Raw genomic sequence first — 27,420 nt, forward strand, 5'->3', positions numbered from 1 at the left:
AATCTATGCAATAGATCCTATTAAAATGCATCTCAAAAAATGTAATTATAATGGTTATTGTCCAAAATTTGAACAATGATTATTTCGGTACACACAATCTCGCACGTCCAGCTGCAATCACATAGAACTGTCAGAATCTTGCATTTTAAAATTGTACATGTTTCATAATTTTAAACATTTCACATTTATTGATTGCCAGCAGATGAAACAACAAGAGGGGATATAAAATGGCCCTGCCCTGGAACCCCGCCCTAACAGAATCCAGATACTGTGTTCTGTAACGACGTACTTATACATCATTCTAGTGTAATGAGTTGTGCAGCAAAAACCACGTGTTATTTTCCAAATAAAGGGGTGGCCATGCCCCCTGAAAGTGAAAACAGTTGCTCAGGGCTCAGGTAACAACTTTCAAGGCTCACCGATTTTGTAACTTAGATCATGGGATGCAAGATGAGCCATGATTGGCTGCTACCTGAGCCCTGAGCAAACATGTCATCGTTTTCAGTCGGCAGCTAAAGACAAAATGTCCGCACGGCAATGAGATTAAAAAGAACAAAAGTTATCAGTGTGAACAGACAGTACACTCTGAGCAAACCTGAATTGTGAACTAATTAAAGTTGTCTTAAATATCAAGGTCCGATTCAAGACATCCTATTCCGACCAATAGAGGAGGACACGCTGAATGTGACTCCCACAAACACTGAACAACAAGTATCCTGCTCATTGCGTGAGCTCATTCAAACCTTCAAGTCAATTTTGTTTCTTTTCAAACATACCATCGTGGTGCAATCTGCTCAGTGCAATATTATTGACAGTTCTTTTTGATTTGTGTGTTTTAAGCATTGTGATAAGCAATCCATTGTCAGCTGTTTTGTCATAATGACAAGGAGACAAAAGAGACTGTCAACAATATTGACTCATCACTAAAGACGCATTTATTTTTTCTCTGGCCTTTCACACCTCATTTTTCCCCTCCTCAGTCCTGCGTTGAATATCTGCTGTTTTTTTTTTTTTTGCCTCCCTCAAGCTCCTCGCCATTTCCCATCCAACTGTCCCTGAGCCTATCAGCAAGATGAGTCACAGGCCCGCCGACGGCATTTGATAGTTTACTCATTTGCCTTTAACCCCGAAATATATTTACAAAACAAAAGGCAAAAGGGGGACAAACATGTTGGAAACTTTCCACCCTCCTTCCAAGCAGTCCAATGCTGTATTTAGTCAGCGATAAAAACAGTGTCAACAAAACGGGGGAGAGATTCTTTTCTGCAGTTATCAGGCCATCTCATAACCGCAGCAATAAAAACAATCCTATACACAAAAACATCACCTTTAAAAGAGGAAGCTTTGTGGTCCTTGTCATTTTTTTATTTTGACATCATGAGTTGAAAAACAGCAGCTCTTGATGATGAAGCTGTCCTTGGCACACCTTCACTTATGTCACACTTTGTTTCTGTGTTATTTAGAAGCATGCAACACTGCTTTGCCATTCAGGACCTGAAAACTACTTCAACCTCCTAGCAGGGTAGTGCAGGGGTGTCCAAATTTTTTGCAAAAAATGCGTAATTTGCATGAAATTGTGGAGAGCGGTCACATTTCTTTTTTTTAATTTTTTTTTTTACATGGAATACCTAATAATTCAACCGAATTTTAGCGAACAAGTCAGTGCCTTTCATATTTGACTCTTTTATAACATTCTTAAATATTTCTTTGGGTTCATTTGAAACATGACAGTTAAATGTTCAGGGATGCACATAATTTTTTTGTGGGCTGTTCACATGAGTACCAGGACATTATATTTATATTTACAGTACTTATATTTTATATTTTCCTGAAATATTAAATTATTTCAATAATTATTTTTAAAGGATTTTTGCATGTTTTTTTTTTGTTTGTTTTATTTAAAATCTAAGTACCTCCTAGAGTTCCTTCAAGTATCCCATTTGAGAACAACTGCATTAGATCCTACAGTAAAACAGGTTGGGGGCCATCCAGATATAAATGTTCCTCGTCCACCTGAGAGACAGCGCGGACGCTCACAGGTCATGGCTGTCTGTTATCGAGACAAGGACTATGTCACAACCCATCTCACTCTTTTTTTATACTCTTTTATTTATCCCCTCTTACCATTTTATTTATCCATCTCTCTCGCGTCCCTCGGCTGACACATACGCAGGCTTTTCTAAATCACTCTGTGACAGAGGGAAAGAAAGGGAGATGGAGAAAGATAAAGGAGTAGAGCGATATGGGGGTTGGGGGGGGGGGCATCCATGGAATGAACCTATCAATCCAGAGTGCCTATTATCCCGCGTGAAATGCCTCTCGCCAGTAGACGCCTAGTTAGTGCGCCTGTTCAAAATTAATAAAACGCCAGCTGAGTCTGGGCTGCGAGTGCGACAGGCCCGGTTATTGATTAAGTCATGTCACAAGAATGGAAGGCTCTGCCATTAAAAGTACAAATTATGCAGCACGTTTAGCCGTGCCTCTTATTCATGCAATAGACGGAGTCAGTGGAGGAAGAATAGAAGCCTGCTTCATATTCTGGCTTTTAAATGGATCAAATGCAGGACCGCACGTCTTTGTGGAAGGTTGGACTGCGGGTGTCTAAAAATGACTTGAGACAAGACCAGACAAAGACGAGCAAGACAAAGAGTGATGGGACAAAGAAAATGCAGCGCCGAACATAAATGATACACATTGCCTGCAACTGCATTTGGAGAGTTAAGTCCTCCCAGTGAAAAGAAGCCATTTAATCACTTAACAATTTAAATGATATTATTTTGACCCTCAGCCAAATGGCGAGTCTCCTTTTCTCTGCTCTTCCTTGTGGAGTAGTTAGAGCCTGATGGAGATTCAGATTTGACGAGTGGCAAAAGTAATTTGTTTGGCATATAATTGTTGTGAGGACCAAAGCTGGAAGGAAGTGACGGACTGCAACTAAGACTGATAGGACACGCTTGAGTTTTCATTTGTAGTGATCATAGACTCCCCGTGCCGGTGGGGCTTTACACAAAGCTCCGGAACCAAAGCAAAAACTAAAAGACGCGGATAAAGTTGGCATGTATTTACTCTTGCACAGGCAGTGCAGGAAGTTAACAGCAGCTCATGCTAGCGGAGGCTGTCATGGAATTATTGTCAATAAAAGAAGAGAGCGGGCTGAACCTATGTCCGAGTCCATCCTTGTTCACACACAGCAATATTACAAAATCCGAGAGAATCATGTAAAAATTATGATGTCTCCAGTTGATTCATTGAAGAGTGACCAGGTAAGAAGCCAAGTGCTCTGATTAGAGAACACGCAAAGGTATTCCATTTAACATGTTTGTTAATTGCGGTCTTTTGTCATATACACACACTCTTAATGAGCGACAAATTTAAATATTACGGATATGAAAACAAGAACATATGACGAGTTTACAAAAGATGAGGCCTATTCTGTTTTGCTTGAGTTTTTAGTGTTGGTGTGTCTTTGACACAATAGCATAGAAAATGCCAGAATTTGACCCCCAAATTAAGGATGCGTCTCATACTTGGGTGCGTCTTGTATTTGGGGAATTAGGGTAATACTGTAGCAGTCTTTAGGATGAGAAATCAACATTGGAACATAGTAGAAATCTCTGAAAAGTTTACTTTTTATTGTTATGGCCCTTTAAATATAAAATCAGAACACCTGATGCTAAGACAATCAGACAAAATAAGCTCTTTTCTTCCCGCAATATTTTTTTAAGAGGTAACTTTCAGAGCTAATGGCAAATTAATAATAATGTAAGGTTAGGTTGTATAGCATTTACAAAAGCAACAAAATAAAATAACAATGTCACAACATTTTGCTGTATGTTTATTTATTTTTGTATTTTTTCTTTGATTTATACATTTTTGGTCTTGCCTCACTCTGGACTTCGAGAGTCGAGGTCATGCCTTGGTCTTGACCTCCTGAAGTCTTGGTCTTGGTTGTTGTGGGATTGACAACAACAATAGTAGGACATCATTGAGAAGATAGTCATTTGATGTCAATAATTGATAGCTGACGTCCCTGTGTGAAAAAGGGCACAAAGCAGTTCGCATTGTAATCCTCAGGCCGCCGCTTCGCTTGGAGCACAAGCTTTCGTTAGAAGAGCAATGCATGAGGCGTACACAGCCGTGCAGACAACTGAAAGCATTATGCAAACGAGCGCCTACCTTCATAGGTATTCACTCACAATCAACAACCCGCGCGCCACAAGACAAAAAAACAGCTTGACTTCAGTCAACTGGCAGGTCATTAATTTCACTACGCAAAAGCGAAACCGTCGGAGATGGAGACGGGAAGAAGAAAAGGAATATGACGGTGCCTAACCGCGTGTGTCCTGATTCATCTAAGAGGCATCCTGCGAGAGGCCCACCATTGTGCATTCCAAAGTCTTTTTGTTGTTGTGGTTGTTATTGTTGTTGTTTTCCTGAAATCGACCCTTCGGATAGGGGAGGAGGAAGATTTTTTTCTTTTTCTTTGAATGACAGCCACTTTGTTGTATGATTTATTACTCCAAAAGTACTGATCAAAACCCTGATCGCATCCTACTGTGACTGAGATGGACAAATGCTATAATTTCTTATCATAGGATCGTCTTGTGATTTTGACAGACGTGGTAAGTCAAGGTAGATTTTGCAGAGATGCCAGTGAGTCTTCCTCTGGTCAAGAGGACTTGCTGTAGAGTAGTAAATATGCAGTCAACTTCATTTCACATTGAGATCCTCCTAATAGCCCCTCGATTAGGAGTAGGTGGGCCCGGTGGACACGGTGTCACAGTCCACTTGTCCAGTCACCTCACCAGCCTTACCATACCTGCTGTACTACCCCACCAATCAGAACTAAACATCCAACAGCTGCTGCAAATCACCTGCTCAGTATATAACTCGGCACTCAAACCTAATTGCCCGAGTCTTGACCCAGCTTGTCCCCAACTATCCACCAGCCCGCCGACTATCTTTGCTTGCCCTTGTTTCGACCCAGCCTGTACTTGACTATCCGCCAGCCTGCTGACCAGTCTTGTCTTTACGTGTACCGACCCAGCCTGAACCTGACCACTCGCCAGCCCGACGTCAACTCTCGTTAGCCCGTGCCCTGGCCCGCCTGACGGTCCGCCACAGCAGCTGACCCCTTTCATTTTTCGAGCCAGCCAGTGCTTGGTAATAAATAAAGAAACAGTAATCCCTACCTACCTGTCCACGCATGCTCCTGGGTTTTTCCTCCAGCCTCGTCATACACGGTGTTTTTCTAAACTCGCGTTCGCTTAGTGTTGTTCTGAAATGAAGTGCAACATGTCAAATCAGGGTGCTGATAAAAACTACATAATCAAGTGACAACTGATGTTTTTTTTTTTTTTTTCTTGATTGACATTCTTTTATTTCGGCTGTTTTTTGTTTTTGTGCAACGTTATGCGGGAGACAAAAATACCTGGGCGATCGACCAGGTAACCACCGGAAACATCTAATCACCCCAAGCCACGTGAGAGAGGCTTGTAAGAGTTTGGCATAATCATTTTTTATGTTCTAGAACTGATAGAAGAAAGACCTCAAATCCAAATCTTGTGCCTTGGTAACTGCTGTGGTAGATACTAACAGAGATTAGATATTACTGATCACTAAAATTACGTTTCTCAATTCTACCAAAACATGATAGTAACACTACAAAGCTATCTGGCTGTTTGCTCATGACATCTCGGTTGGTTTTGATGACAGGATTGAGACCTATGTTGGATCTATGTGTGGACGTCATTTGAACCTGCTCCAAAATCAAACCTGCACTTGCGGTTGGCTGACCTCCATTGAGAGCTGTTTTAGAGAAAGGTCCGCTAGTCAGACAATGTATGTTTTTTTTTGTTTGTTTGTTTAGGGCTAAATAGACTGCCGTGGCTAATTGCTCCTTGTACGGAAGGTTGACTGCCCCCAGACATCGCCTGCTGGAGGCGAAAAGCAGTATAACTTGAATAGGCACTACAGGGAGCCATAGGTGAAGTTGGACCTCTGTGCATGGTGGTTAACTTACTGTGACTTATGTAGCAAACTATGCAAGGTGTCGAGATAAAAATAGTGAAAAGCGTCAGCATTTTGTCAAATTGCATTCATACAAGCAACTTTGCACATGCAAACACACGTCAGTTGGTGTGTCGACATCGGGAGGAGGCGGCGGCGGAGCAACAGTGGGGGAGAGGAGAGATGAGGGGGTGGCGGGTGGCGGCGTGAGAGCTGAATCAGCGGGAAGCTTCGATAATCGCCGTGGCTCATCTGTTAATGGAGTTAATGAAGAATGGGAGCAAACCAAATGCGCTGAGATGAGAGAAGTTCCGGCACACTGCTTAGGCCGTTGCTCTCTTTTTTTTTCTGGCTGCTCCACTAAGTCACTTAGGCCGGATAGACACATAAAGACAATTGGGCGTTTTTTTTGGAACGATTTTCCCCTTGCCAATCATGGATGGCAAATTGTCTAGTTTACGTATGTTTGATAAGACTTTCTTATAAGATTGTCCTGTGGTTTGTGTTGGGCTATGAGTAGATTTGTTCTGATATGTTTTAAAACAGATCAAGTGGGCAATCAAAAATATTAAATGTGTTCAGTTTTTAGGCTAATATTGGTGCCAGGGGCATGGTGGCCAATGGGAAATTCTGGAGTTTCCTGTATGGATGGCCTTTTACCGGTCCAGTTGAATTGTCCCAGTACATATCTGGCAGTTTTTTTTTATTTTCTGTCACAACTTTTTATCTCTATAAGATTGTGAATGTTGCATTATCGTCAAAGTTCCTTCAAGGTTACAAATGTTTGCCAGGAATTCACCTGTGTGGTTCTTGTCATGAGATCATTTTGGATGTTCCTTGTGTCAAGAAAAAAACTGTTGGTAACCATTTAAAGAACTTGCCAAATTTAAAGAACTTTTGCAACCTTAAAATACATGTTTATGTTGGGGGTTTACTAAGAATTTTTTCTTTTCTTGAAATTTTGAACAGCCAACATTTTCTTGCCAGAAGAACAGTAAAAGCCCATGATTGTGAACTTGAACAAACCCTGATCAGTCACTACCTTCACTGACGTTCACAAGCTTTCTTTCCTCAGTGTGGATAAGAACTCATGATCAGTGGTGTAACACAATCTTATTGTCTGAAATATCATCTCTCTCCAGATTTAAGATTTAAAAAAAATCCATGCATAGGAGACCATAGGCATCTTCAAAGTTCACCATCAAAATGACTCACACACTGTATTTGTCACCCAGATGTACCGCATTTGCCACATCTTCACCACCGATTGACACGAAACACTTTTTTTGCATTCTCTCGCACCTTGACGTACAGTCTGTTCATTTCACGCTCGCCCCTTCCATACTCACGCTCTCACACCGGTACACAAACGCGCGTTCCTCGCCTGTCCTCTCCGCATATGTTTGTTTCTTTCAACTCATCAAGTGCGCAGCCCCCTCTTTAGCCCTGCCGCCTTCCCCCCTGGGAGGAGAAGTGCTGTGACACCAGCATGTTTGCACAGGAGGTGAAGAGATATTCGGTGACGCCATGCGGACCTCTCACCCGCCTGATAAGCCTGATGGCTTGACAGGTCCCCGTGGAGTCACACTCACGCGAGCTGCTGCTCACTTGTTAGAGCCGCACATACGCTCATTAACAATCGTTCAAAAGCGTCTCAATGACAAACCAGTTATCGCTCTATCAAAATGGAGCTTTGGACCCCAGCGAACATTCAATGCGTAATGAAGATGTTTCCAGAGTTGTTAGAGCGCAATGTTTTATACTGTAATGTGTTAAAGAACATGATTTGGTTCGAGGCTAAATTAAAATCCAGGACTCTACAATTTTGCTGAAACTCAAATATACAAAACTTTCTCACAGGGAGATAACCGTAACAAATTTAATTGCTTGTCATTCTGTCTGCAGAGAAGGCCTTGAAGGCCTTGGAGTACGTGGTTGTGTTCACACTAACAGCAGTACTTGTAAATGAAATACCAAAACAAAAGAAATTCCACCTATGCACACAGTTGGATGCGCTTTGCGCTAGACAGAGACAAATATAAAGACCTGAGTGTGCTGTCATCTGTCTGCCTGGATTTGTTAGATTGGTGAAATGGAGTCGAACGGAGCAAGCTGTTAAGATAGCGATGATAACATGCAGTCGGTATTCAGGTTAAGGTCAAGTTTTGTCAAAAAGGATGTCTGAAATATTCACAATATCTCTATTTAATTGTTTTAGTGAATGGCGTCATGTTAACTGTGTTACCATTGATTAAGACCGCAATGTACGGATTACTTTGTGATGCAATAAGACATGATTTCCGCCACTTACTTTCTACAGTCAATAAAAAATGTTGTATGCATGTCAGTCACTAAAGAAATCAACAAATCGGTTTCTTCCTCTCTTCAAAAGTATGGCTCTTTGTAGTCTCTGAGTTTGACTCTGGTTCTTTATCCCACGAGCATATTCAAATTAGGCTCTAAGCCAAAAGGCCTTTTTTTTTTTGTTCTCCTTGCTTCAGCGAATAAATGCCATCACAGCACATATATGTGCTTTGTATCAAAACCAAACTGAAAACCTGAGTATTACCAATATTTAGATTTTAAAAGGGTCATTAACTGCCATTGGTTTGGTGCTAAAATAATAGATAAAAATGGAGGTAGCGAGTGGTAACTCAAGATAACAAAGTACGGTAGAAGTAAACAAAGTTCTAGCAGGGTAATGTGGCGCGTTACTACACAGATAAGGCAGAATGATCCTTTCCCCAGCTGGGTTGAGCTGTGTTCTTTGGCAAGCTTGCCAATCATGAACCATTATAATAGTCCCTTTGTGAAAGTCTGCCAAATACAGCTATCGCTAACATTCATTTCCTCGTGTTGTAATATTTCTAGCCAGGTACTTAGGCAGTTTATTGGTGGCGGGGGAATAGTTCCATTTATGTATCAGCAGACAGAGCCATCTTCCTTCTAAATACTTTTCTTCTTCTCTTATCCAGAAGAACACCATCAGGAATGTGAGACCATCACCATAAACACACATGCACATAAACACACGCACGCATGCACACACACGTGAATACAGATGCTGGTTAATCAGCTGTGTAAAGTAGCATGTCTATCTTTCAATTTCCTCCCATTAGGGCAGACGCTGGCTTGATTAGACCCTTAATCTCCTGCGATTGAGCCATTAAAGTATGAGAGCGATGTAGTCACACATGCCTACACACACTCACACGTCGCCAACCAAAAGTTGTATGCAGTGCTGCAAGCTTTTAACAGTGCTTTATTGTTGTATCTTCAAATTTGCTGCAGATTTTGGATCTTTTCTGAGATGCTGTGATGTTGTTTGGAGTAAGTCCCCACGCAAATGAAGGCCCTGTCGGAAAATCTTTTCATTCACTTATGTATACACGCAGATGGCTGATTGTTGGCTGCTCTTTTGCTTGTTTTCCATTCAGCCAGTTTCCTCTTCCGCTCTGTTTTGTTTATTGAGATATTCCCCTTATAAGTGCTTTATTTTTTAAAGGTGTTTTATTCAATGGTGAGCCATCCATTCTTTGAGAATAACAATAAATGTATTACTGTTGGTTAGTTAACAAAATGTTTGGACAGGGGAACATGGGGCAGGAAGTTCAGGTGAATCGAACAAAAGAAGAAAAACGTCTTGAGTTCTGGCCCATTTCCTCCAAGGACAATAACCCCCATCTTGTTTAACAACGCACCCGTTAGGGACTATTACACTCATTTTAATTGGCTTCCACTTTAATTGCCCAGGTGGAAGGAGGGGGCCTCCTTATGCTCTTAAAGTTAGCCTTGCCAAAATCAGCTTTAGACGTTTCATGTTTGTCTGCCTTCTGCGCTTTACGGCACAAAACGGTGCTCTTTTCAATCGTCGTTGGAGATACGCCATTTTAGCAAGCACGTTAATAAAGTTCAGTGACTACTTTGTCAGATTGGTGTCTGAGCCGCGGGAGAAGCTGAGCTGTCCTGTTGGATGTTAAAGCAACTCACATTATGGCCTGAGACAATTAGCCTCCCGCTATTACTACATCGCTAGCAATGGCCTACACACTGTCCTGAACATCTGGTAGAGACAAAGCAAGTGATATGGGGCAGTGAGTTGGTTAATGGGAAGGAAGTGAGAGTTTGATGGCGACAACAAACCACTTTACAAATCCTAGAGAGATTCCTAACAGAGAGAAAAACAAACGCCAAAGGTGCTTGAATGTTTTTCGCGGGGCTGTGGTGGGACAAGCTGAGAGCGTAAGTGGCCTAATGGATACGCTTGAGAAAAAAAAGCTGACGTTGGGAAATCAGGTGAATAGGGCTTTAGAGGTTTTACCCGAGAAAGAATATTTTTAGGCAACGCCATCCAAAATATTTGGTTTCACCAATGTACAGTTCCTTTTTAAAGCTGATGAGGCCTGACTCTAATTAGGAGTATCCTAATTAGATATTGGTTAGATTTAGAAACCCACTTAGGTCATGTGAGCTGCAGGTATGGAAGCATTTTGGCAAGTAGAGGTAAAACAAAAATGTGAGGATATTTTCCGTTTTTTTTTTTTTCATAATACGTGTTTGTTTGATGCAAACTGTAGAAGAAAGACACACTGAGGACACCTATTAGGATTATTTTGAAAAATGCAAAGGTTAAATGATTATACCTTCATCCATGTTTCTGTGCTTGCTCAATTCTTTCATCAGACAATATTGTTGAGTGATGAAGTATATACAGTAAGTCCTATAATATAGGATGCACCAGTGTGTAGGACACACCCTTACTTTTACGGTTAACCTCTGTTTTTTTTTCAATGTTACCGTGTATTATATGGACCAACAGTTTGGCGACAATGTAAAAACTATAGCAAAACAGAACCAATCTCATCTTTGTAAATTATTCATGTTTGCCTACGTTCTTCCGTAAGTTATGCATTTGTTGCGGGTTAAGTGTGTTTCCGATTTCCCACATTGTGAGCGGTCAGTGAACTCAGCGCCAGTGTAAAATTGAATGCACTTGAAGCAGTTGTGTTTCTCAAGTTCATTTTGCCATAAATACCTGAAGTTGTGCGCCCTCCGTGTTATGAATTTTGTTATGAAACACCAAGGTTATGATTGTGTGTATATGCCAAAAGACCACAATTGATAAATGAGTCAAATGGAATACCTTTGTGTTCTCTAACCGGTGCACATAGCTCCATACCTTGCCACTCTTAATTCAATCATCTTAAGACTTCATGACTTTTACACGATCCTCTCAGTTTTAGTAATATTCCTGTGTGTGAACAACGATGGACTCGGATCTTGGTTCAGCCTGCTCGCTTTATTTAATGAAGAATACAGTCGATGTAAAAATGCACATCTGTGTGTCAAACCTCAGCTTATGTGGCTGATGGATCAATCATCCTCATCTGGTGTCAGGAAAAAAAAAAATCTGTTACTGTTTACAGGACGCACCCATACATTTGGCCTTCATTTTTGGGGAAAAAAAAGTGTCTTATATTTCGGGAAATACGGTACATGTGCACATGTGGCACTGTTGGCTTAAATGCATGCCCGTAGCAGGAAAGTGTGTCCTGTCCTTCACCTGCAGACTCTTCAGCTTCACAAATGTTGTCCATGGTAATAAAGATTGACGACAACGGATCCAGAGGGCCTCGTATCTAAGCGTAGGGATTCCCCCAGCCTTTTACTGACAATAGAACAGGAAGGAAGGAGTGTGTCTGCCTCAGGGTTTCTGCCGGCCCATAACAAGAGTGCGTACATGGGAGACAAACGTGGCTCTATTGAGGAAGATAGATTAAAAGATATCGAGATTGCAGTTTGAGCACGGATATTTATTCAATCTCAGAACTACGTTTGTAGTGGTATCTCCAGGCATATTTTAGTCAGGAACCCCAGAAGACAGATTATGTATCATTATCAGTTTTGTTTCTAATGGCTTGTCTGTTGGAGATTTTGATTGATTGATTTAGTGAATATATAACATGATTCCATGATTCAAAAACAAATACAAAATAAAGTGTAAAAGGATCATCTGTACGCTTAATATGAACAAAGGGTTATCCATGTTGCATCACTAATATATTGTACATCTGTAGAAAACCAAAGAATGTTGCATACAACACTTAGTAAAGAAGTTTTCTCACACAACACAATTTAGCAATAACTTATGTTCAATTTTGTTGAAGTCCATTTTTGGTTTGAAAATGAAAAATGTACATTTCCTGTCACAGCATTAAAAACAGCAGAAAATTTGCAGCAACAAATTGTTCCATGCTGGAGTCTTTACCCTACAATTGCCAATCAAAGTTTTTGCGTTCCATCCATCACTGGCTCGCTGGTGCCTATCCCAGCTGTCTTTGGGCAGTAGGCCAATTGCAGGGCGTACAGAGCACACAACAACCGTTCACACACCCAATCACACCTAAGGACAATTTAGAGAGTCCTATCCACCTACCACGCATGTTTTTGGAGTGTAGGAGGAAGCCAGATTGCCAGGAGATAAGCCACATGTAAACGCCACACAGGAAGGCTGGAGCCAGCTGGAATTGAACTCAGGACTCTGAACTGTGAGGCGGGTGTGCTAACCACTCTTCCACAGCGCTACACTTCATGTTTACCATATTTAACATGTACGTACAGAAGTCATTTCAAGTCTCCTCTGGCTACTGTGTTGACCTTAAATAAAAATCTAGGTCACAAAGTATTCTCGCACCCCGTTTGGAGTTGTGTGAAGGTGTATGATTATTTGATATCCACCACTCTCTCCCGTAACATGACTCATAGGTGCCGAGTAAGTGTTTTGACATCCCTCTGTGGCCTTGAGGGCTTTTTCGTCCCTATCGCGAAGACAGCTGAGACTGTTTTGAGATTTGCACCTGATGGGAAATCTATTGTTTTTGTGGGATTTGACTCATAAAGAAAAAAAATATATTAAATAGCTGAAATCGCTACTTTTGTGTGAGTCGTACCCTATAAACAACGTAGTAAAGAAATCCCATTACGTAACCTCCCTCATGAAAAGAAAAGTGAAGGGAGCCAAGAAAGGAAGGAAAAGGCCACGAATAAAGTTGCCATATCTAAATTGTCTTGGCCTTGACCCATACCTTTCATGACTGTAGATTATAAATCACTACTGAGTCCTGACCTATGACCTTGGTGGTATCTGACGCGTTGTCATCTCCTGGCAGAAAGGACAATGGATGTAAAGCAGAAGGTATATTATAGTCATCATCATCAGCGTGTCAGGCTTTGACACTCGTAGATTAGGCCTCTGGCACATAACACTGAACACATTGAACTATTGTACATTCTATCCAGCAGACAATCGTCATCCGTAATGACAGCTGGTATGTACAAGTTGTGTAAGACATGAAACACACTGTGTGTATTTATCTGTGTGTGTGTGTGTATTGTGTGTTTGTTCCAGAGCGAAAGTGCTTGAGAGGATGGGATGCAGCTGGATCCTGTCTACTTTGTCGAAGTTTTCTCTCCCATCGACCTCTGACACATTCTGTGGCGCTGTCAAATGATTTCATATTGCATTTATCCTGCATTCTCCTCAGGTGTTAAAAGCAAGTCATTGTTTTAATCAAATAACTTTCCCTAGCTTATAGAATGTGGTAATCAGTGAATTGATTGTAAAATATGTTTTTTGGGAACACATTATTCAGTAAGTCTTTTTACGTCCTTTTTATGGTAGGTTTGACAGAAGAAACTCTGCTTAAAGGGGAATTGAAAAGCTCAAAGTCTCTTTTTGATGAAATGTTTTCTATATATAAACAGGTGACCTACATGAGGTCAAGACGCTGAGATTTACCGTATTTCCCACACTATAAGGCACACCTAAAGGCCTTATTTTTTTAAAAAAAAAGCTGATGGTGCACCTTATATATGGATCACTATTGAGATTGGGATTCGTAGATGGGGAATGAACTGATAAAGTAAACTTTACCTGTTTCTTTTGTGTATTTACAGTTGAACAAGGTTGCTCATATTGAAATTGAGTTATGCTATTGAGAATTTGGAGTTATTATTTGAGTTATTATTGTTATTACTTTGAGTATTACTATATTGTGATTGAAAACGTTTTAAAATATGTCATTAACTGAGGGTGCGCCTTATAATCCGGTGCGCCTAATGGTGAGGAAAATACGGTACCCTGATAATCCAGCCGTATCTCACATTTCGCGAGGGGAGCCTGCGTGACAAGATGTACAGTACGCTGACACACAAACACAAAAATTAAGGCGGACGACATGACTTACAACCCAATTCATCTCATATCTCCATTGTCGGGATTTTTTTTTTTTTTTTAATGAAGACCTCCTTTTCTTCTCTTTGCCATCTCTCATGGACTGCACAACTGCCCCCTAACTCACGCTGTCAAGAACAACACATGAAAACACACACGCACACACTCGAAACCTCATCCCACTTTCCTGTCACTTCCCCCAAAGTCTGTGCCCCCCTCCTCCCCAACACACACACATTGCCGCCAATATTTTTCATGAGCTCTCGGCCACCAGCCCTTCATGAATTTTTATTAAACAAAACTCTAAGCAGATTGATTTCGCACTGGCTGCTTTATTGCATTTTTATTTCATTCTTTCTCTTCCTCAGATGCACGCTTGCTCCTGCGCGCCCTGGCTTCCTTCTCAGAGCTTTCTTTTCCTCGCGCACTCATTCTACGTCCCCTCTGAATATGCCGCCTAATTTTCTTGCGATAGAATCACTCACTTTTTAAGGTGTCACTGCCAGTTTGAGATTCCCACTTCTGTCTTTCATCCCCCCACAATCTTTATTTTCCTGCCAAGACTGATTTATGTATCTGGATTAGCATTGCAGTTGTTAACGGACCAATGAGTTTTGTTTTGACTCTGTTTGCGTGTTAGCTTCTGCATGTGCTTGCACTGTGTGTTCAAGCGTGACCCTGGTAAAAATACAAGATAACACTTTTGGGACACTCATTACAATATCTAATAAGATCCAGTACATGAGTTGTAGCCAACACAAGGATAGTATTAAATACTATGCTTATGAACATGATGGAGGTTTGCAGTTTGTGTCAAATTACATTGCATGATGTAGGGCTAGGCCTACAATTTATAACATGGTATAAATAGAATCCCTTCATGGTAACAGTAGCTTGTGATATAAGCAAATACATTATACCTAAATGGATTACTTAAATGTAGGGAAAAAAACTAACTCTTAGCAATGCTCAAAAATTCATTTACTAGAGCCACTTTATCCTCACTTGAGTCGCAGGCTTGCTAGTGTCTATCCCAGCTGTCTATGAGCAGTCATATGAGTCTGTTGTCTGCCCTGAATTGCTTGCCAGCCAATTGCAAGGCACAGAGGAACAAACATAAAGTCACCGACCCATTCACATTGAAGGACAATTTAGATTGTCCAATACATCTTCCGTGCATGTTTTTGGAACCGGAGTGCCCGGAGAGAACCCATGCAGGCTCGAGGAGACCATTTGAACTCTGGTCGCTGAACAGTTAGGTGAATGTGCTAACGACTTTGCCACCCATAATAATAATAATAATAATAATAATAATAATAATAATAATAATAATAATAATAATAATAATAATTATTATTATTATTATTATTATAGGCTGTTTGATAGAGCAGTGGTTTGCACATCCGCTTCACAGTTCAGGGACCAGAGTTCAAATTCATCTTGCTTCTGCCTTCCTCTGTGGTGTTTGCATGTTCTCCCAAAGGCCGTGTAGGTTATCTCCTGGCACTTTGGCTTCCTCCTATATTCCATAAATACATGCATGGCATGTGTATTGGACATAGTAAATTGTCCACAAGTGTTATTGAGTGCGAGAATGGTTGTTCGTCTCTCTGTCCTGCAATTGGCTGGCAATCAGTTCAGAGTGTCCCCTGCCTACTGTCCTTAGTCAGCTGGGATAGGCAACAGCATGCCTGTTTCCCTAGTGAGGATAAGTAGCTCTAGAAAATGGATGGATGGATAGATAGATAAAAAAAAAGAAATGATCTAAATCGGACATAATCAGTTGGGTGGTAGCAGCCATGAAGCCAACAGCTCTTGCTAGTGAAGGTTTTTACTCCACCATTCTCAAAAAAATTCTAAAAGAAGCAAGCCGACTGAACCAACATCAGAGTCCATATTTGTTCACTCACATTGGTATAAGGATAAAATTTATTCTGTGGAAGGCATTACAACATTATTTTTAGGTTCTTTCCACAATGTAATTTGTGCATATAAATTATGTTTGGCACATTGGCAATTTAATTTATGTGAGTTTTATGGTACCGATCTTTCTAACCAAGAAGTAAAATGGCTCGTTTGCTCTTACCGTGTTGCGTCATCTTGCAGCTCAAGCGTTGGGTCACACAACATGCATCCATCCATCATCCTGATGTCTTCACGAGGCTCACCACTGATCAAGAATACTCCAACAGCATGAATAACGGGGCCAAATATAGGCGTTTTATTGACATTAAAATTCAAAGCGGCGTTGACACACTGCTCTCACTGACACACGTTCCTTCTATCAAATCAGTCCCAGTGGGAACCTAGTATTCATAAAAATAGTTCCGCCCATGCGTGAATTATTTATTACTGATGCTAACTGTCTGGTTGTTTACTCCCAAACACACATTTTGGCCCCCTTAGCATTTCTACAGTGAAAAGTTGTAGCTAATTCATGAAATGTTGTCTTCCACTTGGCCAATGCGGTGCAAAATCTCTCCTCCTCAACTCCGGAACCAACGTGAAACTAAAACATGGATATGGTCAGCATGTATTTTCTCGTGGACAGGTGGTGCGGGTTGTTGTGAATTCAAAGAAAAAAATTCACCTCAACCAAAAGTGATGCTTGTCTTCACTGCCAACATGGTATGTGAGGGGTGTGTGTTTTGAAGTGTGTAGTGGAAACCAGCAATCGCCCCATTGAAGCCTGAAATGATGAAGACAAGAGTGCTACCTGCTGGGCATAACGAGGCCCCCTGTAGCTCCATGCTTGCGCTGCGCCACGCTTAGTTTGCACATGTACAATCACCCCTTAGGTTTCTCTTCATCATTTTAATCTCTTCCTTCTCATTTCTCCTCTTTAAGAAAGTTTAAAAATCTCTTTTTAATTTCTCTGTCCAAGGTCTCCTTCCTACTAATCTCTCAAGTCTTAACCCTCACCCCCTCGATCCCTATTGCTCCTTTTTTGACAGGTTATGTGTATAATTAGGTTGTTGTCAACAGCACATTAGCATATCTTGGCAGCACACCGACTTCTGAATGATGTTGTGGACCTCTCAAGCAAGTGTCAAATAAGGTCTTGAGAAACTAACAGGGCATTCAATTGCAGCTCTGTCCTGGATGTACTGCTTCATTTCGCCATACTATGTAGCATTCCTAATGAGGGTGATGTGTGTTCACTGAGTGGCACACAACACAAGTTGTTGTCTATTAATCAATTGGGCTTGATATATTAATTTGCTGCTAAATCGTAGTAATTCTACCTACTTGATTGGATGGACCACAGGTCTTGATGTACCATATTTTATGGACTAAATGTCACTGCGTAGTTCAAGTTGAACCACTCAAAAAATACATGATGAAGGAAAAAAAAAGTTACAAGCTCAGAAGCAGAAATGAATTTTCTTTATGAAGAATCATCTACTTGACAAAAACCAGTAGCGCATGCAGTTGCTTTATATTATAACATTAAAAAGGGCTAGCTTAATAACATAAGCGGTTTGTGCATCTATCGCTCAGAAATGACAAACACGCAAACACACACCTTGCATTAATTTAAAAAATAGCGTTCCTTAACTTGAATCTTCCATCGCATTTTTCTTACATTTTCTTGAAGCACAAACTTATATATTCAATTACATCCTCAGAATTTCACTTATTTTGTCGTATAGACTAACTAGTGGAGGCCATATTGCCTTTCTGATGGTCATATTACTAAGTGACTCTGAATGGTTCATGCAAATTCTGAATATTGCTTTATAAAAACATTTCACACAGGTTCTCAGCAAAAAAAAAAAAAAAAAAAAAAAAAAAGCGGCCACAGTAGGAACTTAAAATGGCCTCTGGTATTTACCGTTTCTTCTACTTCCATTTTTTACAGTTACCAAATATTTTTAATGCATTATTGCAACCCTTTATAGCATGCTATGCAGAAAATGGCTACCAGCGATAAATTACCAACAGCTTGAAATAAGGCCATGTATTGAATCAATACCAATATTTACCAAGATTGACCCAATATATATTTATTTAAAAATTAACTTATTGTTTTAAAAAATATGGTAGTTCCTTGTGCAGTGCAGAGTAATAGCTTTTCCCTGTTTCCCCCCATCCACCAACTCCCACCCCAGATGTGTGTTTGGTCTGCTCCGTCAGATGGCGGAGGTGCGCACAGAATCAGCGCCAATGTCAAACGCAACACAAGCAAGGTGTTGAATGCCTAATGGATCAGACCAGACATCCCCGAGGCGGCTGTGTGTCAAGCGACCATTCTCACAGAACGAGTTGTTATCTCTGTTGAGTCTACATTTTTGTTTCACTTTCCCAGAATAACCTGTTCTTTACTTAAACCCATGGCCTTGAACTGTGCAATGACGACGATTCAAAAACACCATGTTTGCACAACGGGCCCAATGTTAAGATCGACTGCCTGAGTGAATCTGAGTTGTTTTCGCAAATGTACAGCGGTCCACAATACATCTCTCAAGACATTTTGCACAGTTCCAGTTGCGGCATCCTAGCATGTTTCTGCGCCGGAGTCGATTTTATTGCTGCCCCAAGGCTGACGGAGCAAAGCTAAAGATAACAGAGTCCCCGTCGAGTACGAGATATTTGGAGAGTAGGGAGAAAGTGCGGAGACATTGGACCCCATTGTTCTCTCCGCCCGGTTTAGTGAGAAATTAATTAATTATGAATAAGTAAGTGAGTTAAGAAAAAGGGGTTTGGGGTTCTATTGGTGTTAACATAATTGCAATTCTCTTTTTTTTAACGAATGGACTGGGGCCATTTCTCTCGCCTCTCAAATGGGTTTTTATCGTTTTCAATTTGGAAGGGAAAAGCTGATAAAAGCCTTTATAATGCTTTAATTTGGCATCGATTTGCATGAATCTCCCCCAGTAATTATCAGTGCACCCCTCCCCTTACGGTGGACGGAAACAGTAGATTCTGATAAGGGAGAGTGTGTGTCTGTCTGTGTATGCGAGGGTGTGGGGTATCTTCTGGTCTCCATCTCCCATTTTTCTATTTCCATATCTCATCCCTCTGTCTTTCATTGGGAGAGGCGTAAAGCGAGTGATGGCAGTGGCATCGGGAGAGGGAACGGCAAAATCCTAAATCAAAGCACTCAATTATAGAGCTGCAGTAATTATGGGAGCCCTTGAATTGAAGTGCTCTCGGAGGAGAGATGGATAGATATATGGATGATTCAGGAGGGGCGGGGCAGATAGGTAAATAAATGAATATGCCACACAGAAATACTATGTAGCCTCTGGGCCCAGGACGACATAAATACATGTATTAATCGATGGCTCGCAAACCATTCCCGTGCAATTAAAAGCGTATTGAGTGGAACGCGCCACGCTTGTGCTTGGTATATCGGGTCAAGACCCTGACCTGCAGGGGAGGGTAAATGCACCCCTGGCTCTCAAAAGCCTGTGGAATATGCGTGTTAAAAGTCTATAAAGGGAATGTGGTCTCTTTGGGGCTCTTTGCAGTCAATACCACAGAATGCCTCCCGTCTCCGAGCCCTGTCGGGACTTTCCTCGTGTTGATAATATGAGCGTCACTTCCAAAAACTCTGTTTTTCCGATGCGTTAAACTGTGCGTCAGACAAATAAGTCTCATGTCCCTCATCTCATGTGTCTATTTCGACAATTTCGATGTCTTGAGATACGGTGGGGTTGACGTAGAGTCTTCTTGAGATACGAGCTAGATGGGATCTCTGTATAGTAGTAAAGAGTAAACAGTTATTCAAAAGTTGAGGATTTTAGCTGTTTCATATCACTGCTAGTGGACAGTGTTTACCTTCTTTAAAAACTATACATAAAACACAAGAGAATTGGATTGAATGCAAATAATGTATCGTTTAGACTTTTGGACAAACGTTTCAAAAGTGACACCCGCTATGCGCGTCATTCAGGAAGAAGACGACTTCCCAGGCAAAATAATTTGCCCATGGTTCAAAACACAAACAACATGTGAGATAGATTAAACTTTGGGTGAAATGGAGAGGCTTCATAGTGTGTGGAAAGAATGTAGTTTGATTATAAAGATAAGCTTTATTGTATGATAGCTTTTACCCTGACGCGATCCAGCTAACCAATCTCGTGTTGCTAATTGTCATGAAAACTAAACACCTTGAAGTCACAATTCTCATTTGAAGACTTACAGCCAATTTATGGGCTGCTAGTTCGTCCAAAATACATTTGTTTTTGCATGGACCATTGACTTCTGCTAGCTGAGGCACTGTGACAATCCAAACAATAACTCATGTTTCTTCTTTCGTTTGGCAATCGTCAAACAACGTTTGTTGCATGACCATGCATGCTTGAAAAAACTACCAGCATGCTTGAACTTAGAATATGGCGTGTAATGGTACTTGGACAGATATTGCAATGCCTGATGTAGATTTTTCAGTTGTTGGGAAACCTTTTTTTTTTTTACTGTAAACCCCTGCCGCTTTTATACTTGAAACCAACATGGACATTTCTCAGGATTCCTCCCAGACTTGGGCAAAGGTATAAAGAAACTTCCCTTAGTAGAATCCCATCCAACAATCATGAGGCAAGCTGGGAGATACCTAAGTAGCAGTGATTTGTTTTGTTTGAACCATAATACATCTTACAAAGGATATTTGTAGTGAAATAGCAAAAAGTCTGAAAACTTTATACTAGTAAAAATACATTAACTCCCTCCCTAACTAACTCCCGTCCTTTCACTCTGAATGAATGAAATTCTTATTTCACGGCACCACTACTATTGATTTTGTTTTTTTTAGTTATTTAGCAAGTGTTCAAGAAACCCCAATGAACATGCTTTAATATTTTTGGATGTTCTCTTGTGAGCGTGCCTATTGAGCTGGATAAGTGTGTTTTGTGCGTTAGTAATTTATTGGTTCCTAGGCCATCCTCATATTAGCACATACAGGAAGTTTGTCCTGGGCCCTATGCTGTGCCAGAGCTCATTTATTTCGATGTGAAATGCAGCACAGATGTTCCTCTTCAATAACCAGGCTGAGCTGCCTGAGGCCACAAACAAAAAGTCGTCTATGCAAACATGGGGGAACAAATGAAGAGCGCTTTTCTGTTTGCAAAGATTACAAGTGTATATTAGATCTGGAGTATAGAAAAAAAAAGAGGGGAAACTAGTTTTTTAAAGACTCAATCGAGACTTTTTTCATGGTATACATTCAAGCATCGCAGTCAGTGCAAGCATGCAGATGGGAAACTGCAACACGTGCCTCACAGTGTTGGGTCTCCGGCTTTGTGATTAATGTGTTCCTGTCCCAGCTGACTGTGTCAAAGGGGGGTGATGCCTTGGGACGAGTGGCGCTTCAGCCCGCTGATTTACTGGCTTCCATTTCCAAGCGTGTAAAGTCAATCTCCGTGGAAGGTCAGCAGCACCCGCGTTCACATTAGTGTCTTTTAATCCCCATTTGTCAGAGCAGGCTATCATCAACTATGAGGGCTTTGGAATAACTAATACAGGTAGTGCTGCTCTGTTTTGATCAATCAATTCTAATCTGATTTGACCTCATGTAGGTCTGTTGCTTTGCATATAGTGAAAGGTTGATCGAGAACCGTTTGCCAAATCATAAGTGTGGTAATATCAGAGGTGACGTTTTCTTAACATACTGATAAATGCGTAACCCGACTGAGGCTGAAATTTCACAATATCGTGCTAAAGTCCAGTATTAGTCGGAGCGTCCCGTAAATGGGTTAAATTGGTTTGTCCCGTTTTTGAACCTCATATGCTCCGTGTATTGACTCCCAACTCTTGTACTTAAAGCAAAGTGCTCTATACAGATTTATATCCTGAGAGGACACTGGCAGAAATTTGGAGGCATGGCTTTTTGGCGATAAAAGAATTTTGAAGAGCAGTACTCTAAACAAAAAGCAGAAGAAGCTGAAAAACTTCTGTGAAAAAAAATGTTTGTGGTATAGCACATTATATTCTGTTTCCTATCTGGTTCTGCTTTTGAAGCATAATCATTAAGACGAAACTTTAACCAATGGTTACCTAATGGCACGACTCTCCAGCCCTAATCTGTGAATATTTCTGAGTTGAACTTTGTTATGTGACAATTTAAAGAATCAGATTAACAAAGTTCGAATTTCCATCCCACATTTAAAAACAGGACAGGTTTCAAAAATGATTTTTTTTTTCTTTTGGCAATCTTGTCATGTTGCAGTTCAGAAGAGCTTTAAAAATGTTGATTATTGTTCCCAAAGTAAACATAGATGACTGCAAATGTGTTTCTTATTACAATAGTTGGGTTTTCCGATTCTAATGACAGACGAACCTCTTTAAAACTATTTTGTATTTTTTTTTTTGTCTTTTTAAGTAAAAATGAAAGTCAAATAAAGGTGATTTTAACAATAACAGTCTCGCCGCGATTGAATTAATAGAACAAGCAAACGTCAGACTGCAATAGATCTGGTCACCCGTACACAGATGACCAGAGATCTTCATTTGAAAGGACTTCAATAGGAATGGCAAAAAAGTGTCTATATAAACCAGCTAATGACAATCAGTCAGCTTTCATACAGGACTAAACAAAATCATAATCTGAAAACAGATTGTTCATGAATCGATTATTTAGATTCATAGTTTTTGTATTTCATTTGAATTGAATAGCAGCATGGTATCATTCTAATCGTTCCTTTCCCCACAACCTATTATTTTTTTTTCCTCACCGCCCCCTCCCTTATACTTCCCAGCATTCTTTGCCTGGAGGTTAGCACTAAACGTGCATCATTCAGCAAAAAACAAAAGCAGTGAATTGATTGGGTTATCAGATGCTACTCTGCTGGACCCTTTGATCAGAACTGAAAAGCAGCACTACATGCCAGAATTTTGCTTCAGCAGCTCTTTCCGAGTTTTACAATTACTACATACCACGGTCACACCCCAAGTTTCCCCTCCTTTTCACCTGACAGTCTTGGGGTGAGAGCCCGAGGCGATGAACATTATTATGACTCACTTTGTTTCTCCCCACCGAGTATTATGTTGCCAGATTGTGCATCAATGCACTGCTGTGGCCAAATGTTAATGCTAATTTTCCGGTCCAAAATTCTTTGTTTGCTTTTCCTATCTATAAATGTGGGTGTCTAACAACTTCTCAGATATCTTTGGCATTCTAAAATCGCTTAACCAAGATGAAGGAAGTGGTGAATCGTGCAAGTCCATTAACCCGAGAGGTCACCGGGTCAATGTGAAGGAACGTGGCTTGTTTCGTTCTACTTTTCTCAGGCTCTGACATAACCTGCAAGGTCAGCTGGAACAATAGAGAAGGAGAGCGAGTGCCTTTTGCTCTGATGACAGTTCAGAGCTCACGCGTGCTGCTTCACAGTAAATCTACTCTTGAGGAAACTACTTTGCAAAAACAATGAAACAAAGCCACACCAAAATTAGGGGAAGTTGATACTTGCTCAAATTACAAAAGAAACACGTGCACGCAGAGGCACATGTGCACTCACACAATAGAGTAATTCATTTTTTTGTGTTTTGCCTTGAGCCTTTATGCATTTTAACAGTCAGGCAGAGATGGGCACAAATCTCAGGCCAATTCCAAGTCAAGCCTGAAGTCTTTGACTCAAAAGACCAGGTCAAGCCCAGTCTTTAGATTTCAAATCATACTGTCAAGTCCCTGTCCACAGTTCCAGCTTAAGTCAAGTCTCTGACCCAGCAAGCCCTCTAATTTAAATGACCTGATTGGTCGTAGTGGAGTTCATTTGACTCTGTTAGCTTTTGAAAGGGAGACCCCTTACTTCAACATCCATGTGGTACTCCCTGATTGGTTCCCCCTTTTGGCCCCATCCTATCATAAAGATCAAGAAACAGGTGTAGTTGTCCAATGAGGGTCTGTCCTCACTGCCAACAATCCAAGGGGGAGGGGTAAAAAAACAACTCCCTGAGTAGATTTTTAGGTTTTAACCGACCTCGGATAAGAGTAGATTCATTCTTTAGTTAGTATGGGATTGCGGTTCAGGTTAGGGTTTAGTGGAGGACGGTCAACAATGACACTGTGTAATATTTAATTGAGTGTATCTTAGTTTAGGGTTTGGGGAGGACTACCTTTACTTACATGGCTGATTTACTTACATGTCTTGTAAAACAAAAATGTGACGATTAGTCGGAGTTTGTGGCATGTAAAACTTACCTCTGTGGTTGTTTTCTACGTGAGGACATTCTCCTATGCCAATGAGTACAAGTCAAATCCAAGTCACTGATTATGTCCACAAAGAATATCTAGAATTGTTTTCATATTTTGTGGAATTTGCTTAAAAATGTTCATATTTTAAACTATATTATCGTTTTACCATGTCACAACTGACACTAACCAGACAAACACATTTTGTCCGGTTCCGATGGTCAAGAAAAAGAGAGCAAGCCACACCGTTGAGAGTCGTAGTACTAATTTGTCCCAAACAAAGTGTCCGAGTCAAGTCTCAAGTCTTTTGTGGACGTGTCTAAGTCGAGTCGCAAGTTAAAAAAATAACTTAAGTTACTTCAGTCGCGAATCCCCATCTCTGCAGTGAGATAGCTTCCTCTGTAATTGTCAAGTATGTACTTAAGGACAACAGCTTTTTATAAGCAATCGAGACAGGAGGCAAACTGACAATAACTGCTGGCCTACATCAATTATTGGATACATATCCATCATTTGCTGACTTATATGTGACCCCAGGCACCTGCCAGCTGACGTATTGACGGGCTGGCTCTCCCCAGTGCAAGTGACAAGTTCCATTTGCAATCACATTTATTAAGCGTCTGTTAGAATGAATGAAGGTCTGGGCCAAGCCTTCGTTGCTCCCCCACCTTCAACTCTTATTAATTTGAATGCTGCAGAAGAATGGGAAAAATGTGTGATGCGGCTAGATATGAGTAACGGGGCAACGGATGCCTGACGAAAACTTGAGTGCATTGTACCTAGCAGCAGAGGGAAGGCGGCGGGGGGTTGGTGGTCTTAAATTGCTTTTCTCGTTGTCATCTTCTTCCTGTTTTGATAAGTTTGCTGTCAGAGGTTGCATTTCCTCGTGTGAGTGCTAATGTATGAAAGTATAACGGATGGCCTGATACCATTAGCAGCGGCGGGGATTTGCAAAGACTTATTTGTACTTGTGTAAGCAGGTCCTCCGCTGTGCCTTTGCAGTCGTTTGATTCACTCAGCACTGGCATACACGTATTAAATATTGTTTTTTTGCAATCTAAATGTTCCAAGTCTAAAAAAAAAACAAAAACATTTGAAACGTTCATATGCAAGTATGTTGAAACATGTTACTGCATAAATGCTTTTGAACATAATTGTAGGCTAAATGCTAAAAACAGCACATTTTTCCATAATGCCACGAGGTATAGATTTGCTCATACACATGAGAAAATAGCATTTGACCTCATTGTATCAATAAATTAAAAAAAAAAAGGGTAAATATGCATTATGTATTAGTAGTCTTTATGGTTTCAGCAGTGCATTATTTCAAAATTTCTCCCCATAATACATGTTAAGCCTACAACTACATTTACATTTTTTATGGTTTTATTATTATGTTATCAGTAGATTTTGCTTCTGAATTTCTTACCATAATGCATGTAGATTCAAATGTATTTGCAAATTTCAAATATACATGATTTAATGCAAAACAACAACAGCAACAAATTCCCATGACGCCACGAGGTCGTGATTGCACATGTGCGAGTAAACCAAAAACAATAAAAAATCTATTTTTTAACGATTTCATTAAACAATTAGATTAACATTCTTTATAATTAGTTTTATTGACTTGTCTACAGTGCATGATTTCTATTAGGCACATTCTTCTCCATAAGTTCATGTACCTTTATAGAACTAAAATGCTAGATTTTTCGCATTCAGCGATAAGTCTGATAGAATGAAAGTAATGAATGAATGTGTCTGAAAATATTTTTAAATGACTTTACTAGTCCAAAATGTTGACCACATTCATAGTTACACACTTCTGTAATTTGTCAACAAATAAAATGATTATTTGGGTGGATGAGTAAATGAAAGGACAGAGCAGGGAAATGATGACGTGTCTGCTGAAAAAGCTATGTTCTCCTCCCCGCTAACACTCCCCCCCGCCCCCCCCAGCACTCCTACGCTCTTCATTCCTTGCCCCATTGAATTATGCCTCCGCTAATTGGCTTCAGTGGCGCTGAAAGCAAACAGTTTAAATAAGTAAAAGGCACATGGATGAAGAAGCAGGGCCTTGCAATTATTGGAACGACATCAGTCAGGGTTATGCGTTCCACTGGAGTCGCTTTGCTCTCTCACATCTCTCTTGGATGCTTCCATGGGAAGAAGGACTAACAGAAGATGTGTTCAAGTCATACATGTGTGACCCCGTGTTGGAAATTGCTGCAAAGCAGGCTTGGGGCTAAAGTGAAAGCAAGCCCACAGGTGCAGGATCCATTATCTACTGTCGCTTAATCACGCATCGCACTGACATGTTTATATGGCTGAACTTTGCAGCACGATTTGATGCGCAGACAAGAAGAAGGCCAGGGCTTCAGCCTCAAGGCCCCCGGGGCAGGCCTGGCCCTTTAGCTTCTCTCCTACACCGATTATATGCTAATTACAGCCATTCCTAAAGCACGCTTACAAGGAGTTAATTTAGTGGGCCATTACATCAGTCTATATTTCAGGTTGCTGTTCATGGGGCCATGATGGGCTTTTGGAAAAGGTGAGGTTGTGATGCTGTCAAAAGTGCAAGATGGGAACAGTTGCCCCTCAATGGGATGTGAATGAATGAAAGGGGTTACATGGGCACTTTGTGAAATTTTAACATTCACAAGGGTAACGATTCAAGCAGAAACATCTCTGCAATTTTACTGCAAATCCTGGGAATAATATTAGAGTTGCTCTTGCATTGTGACTCACAAGTTCTTTTTGAGTCAGTAGTTAGACAAACTTGCTGCCACCGCACAGACATCACCAACACATCGTCATGGAATCGAGTCGAATGCCCCAAAAAAATAAAACAACTTCATTACGATGATATTCAGTTATACGGTGCCCGTTGCCAGCACTTGCGGTCACGCTAGCGTTAGAAGTCTCAGCGTTAGCAACACGCAGCACTCAAATGCCCCAGGCAAAAGCTGTGGGATTTACTTTTCAAAGGTTGTTTAATAGAAATAAATGACATTTCACACGTTGTTACTGACACAAAGAGAGAAAA

At 40.7% G+C, this 27,420-nt stretch overlaps 1 long non-coding RNA gene across 1 annotated transcript; it reads right to left on the reverse strand.

Annotated features, from left to right (window-relative positions):
• Positions 1 to 3,884: 3,884 nt before the first annotated feature.
• Positions 3,885 to 16,512, reverse strand: LOC148427162 (uncharacterized). The gene is made up of 3 exons (XR_015864862.1): positions 16,329 to 16,512; positions 5,197 to 5,278; positions 3,885 to 4,030 (listed from the first exon to the last, which is right to left on the reverse strand). It is a non-coding gene; the product is annotated as an uncharacterized LOC148427162 (long non-coding RNA).
• Positions 16,513 to 27,420: the final 10,908 nt, after the last annotated feature.

This window comes from Hippichthys cyanospilos, chromosome 2 (assembly GCF_059441005.1).
Source record: "Hippichthys cyanospilos isolate Australia breed blue-spotted pipefish chromosome 2, RoL_Hcya_1.0, whole genome shotgun sequence".
In the NCBI taxonomy this organism is placed as follows: Eukaryota; Metazoa; Chordata; class Actinopteri; order Syngnathiformes; family Syngnathidae; genus Hippichthys; species Hippichthys cyanospilos.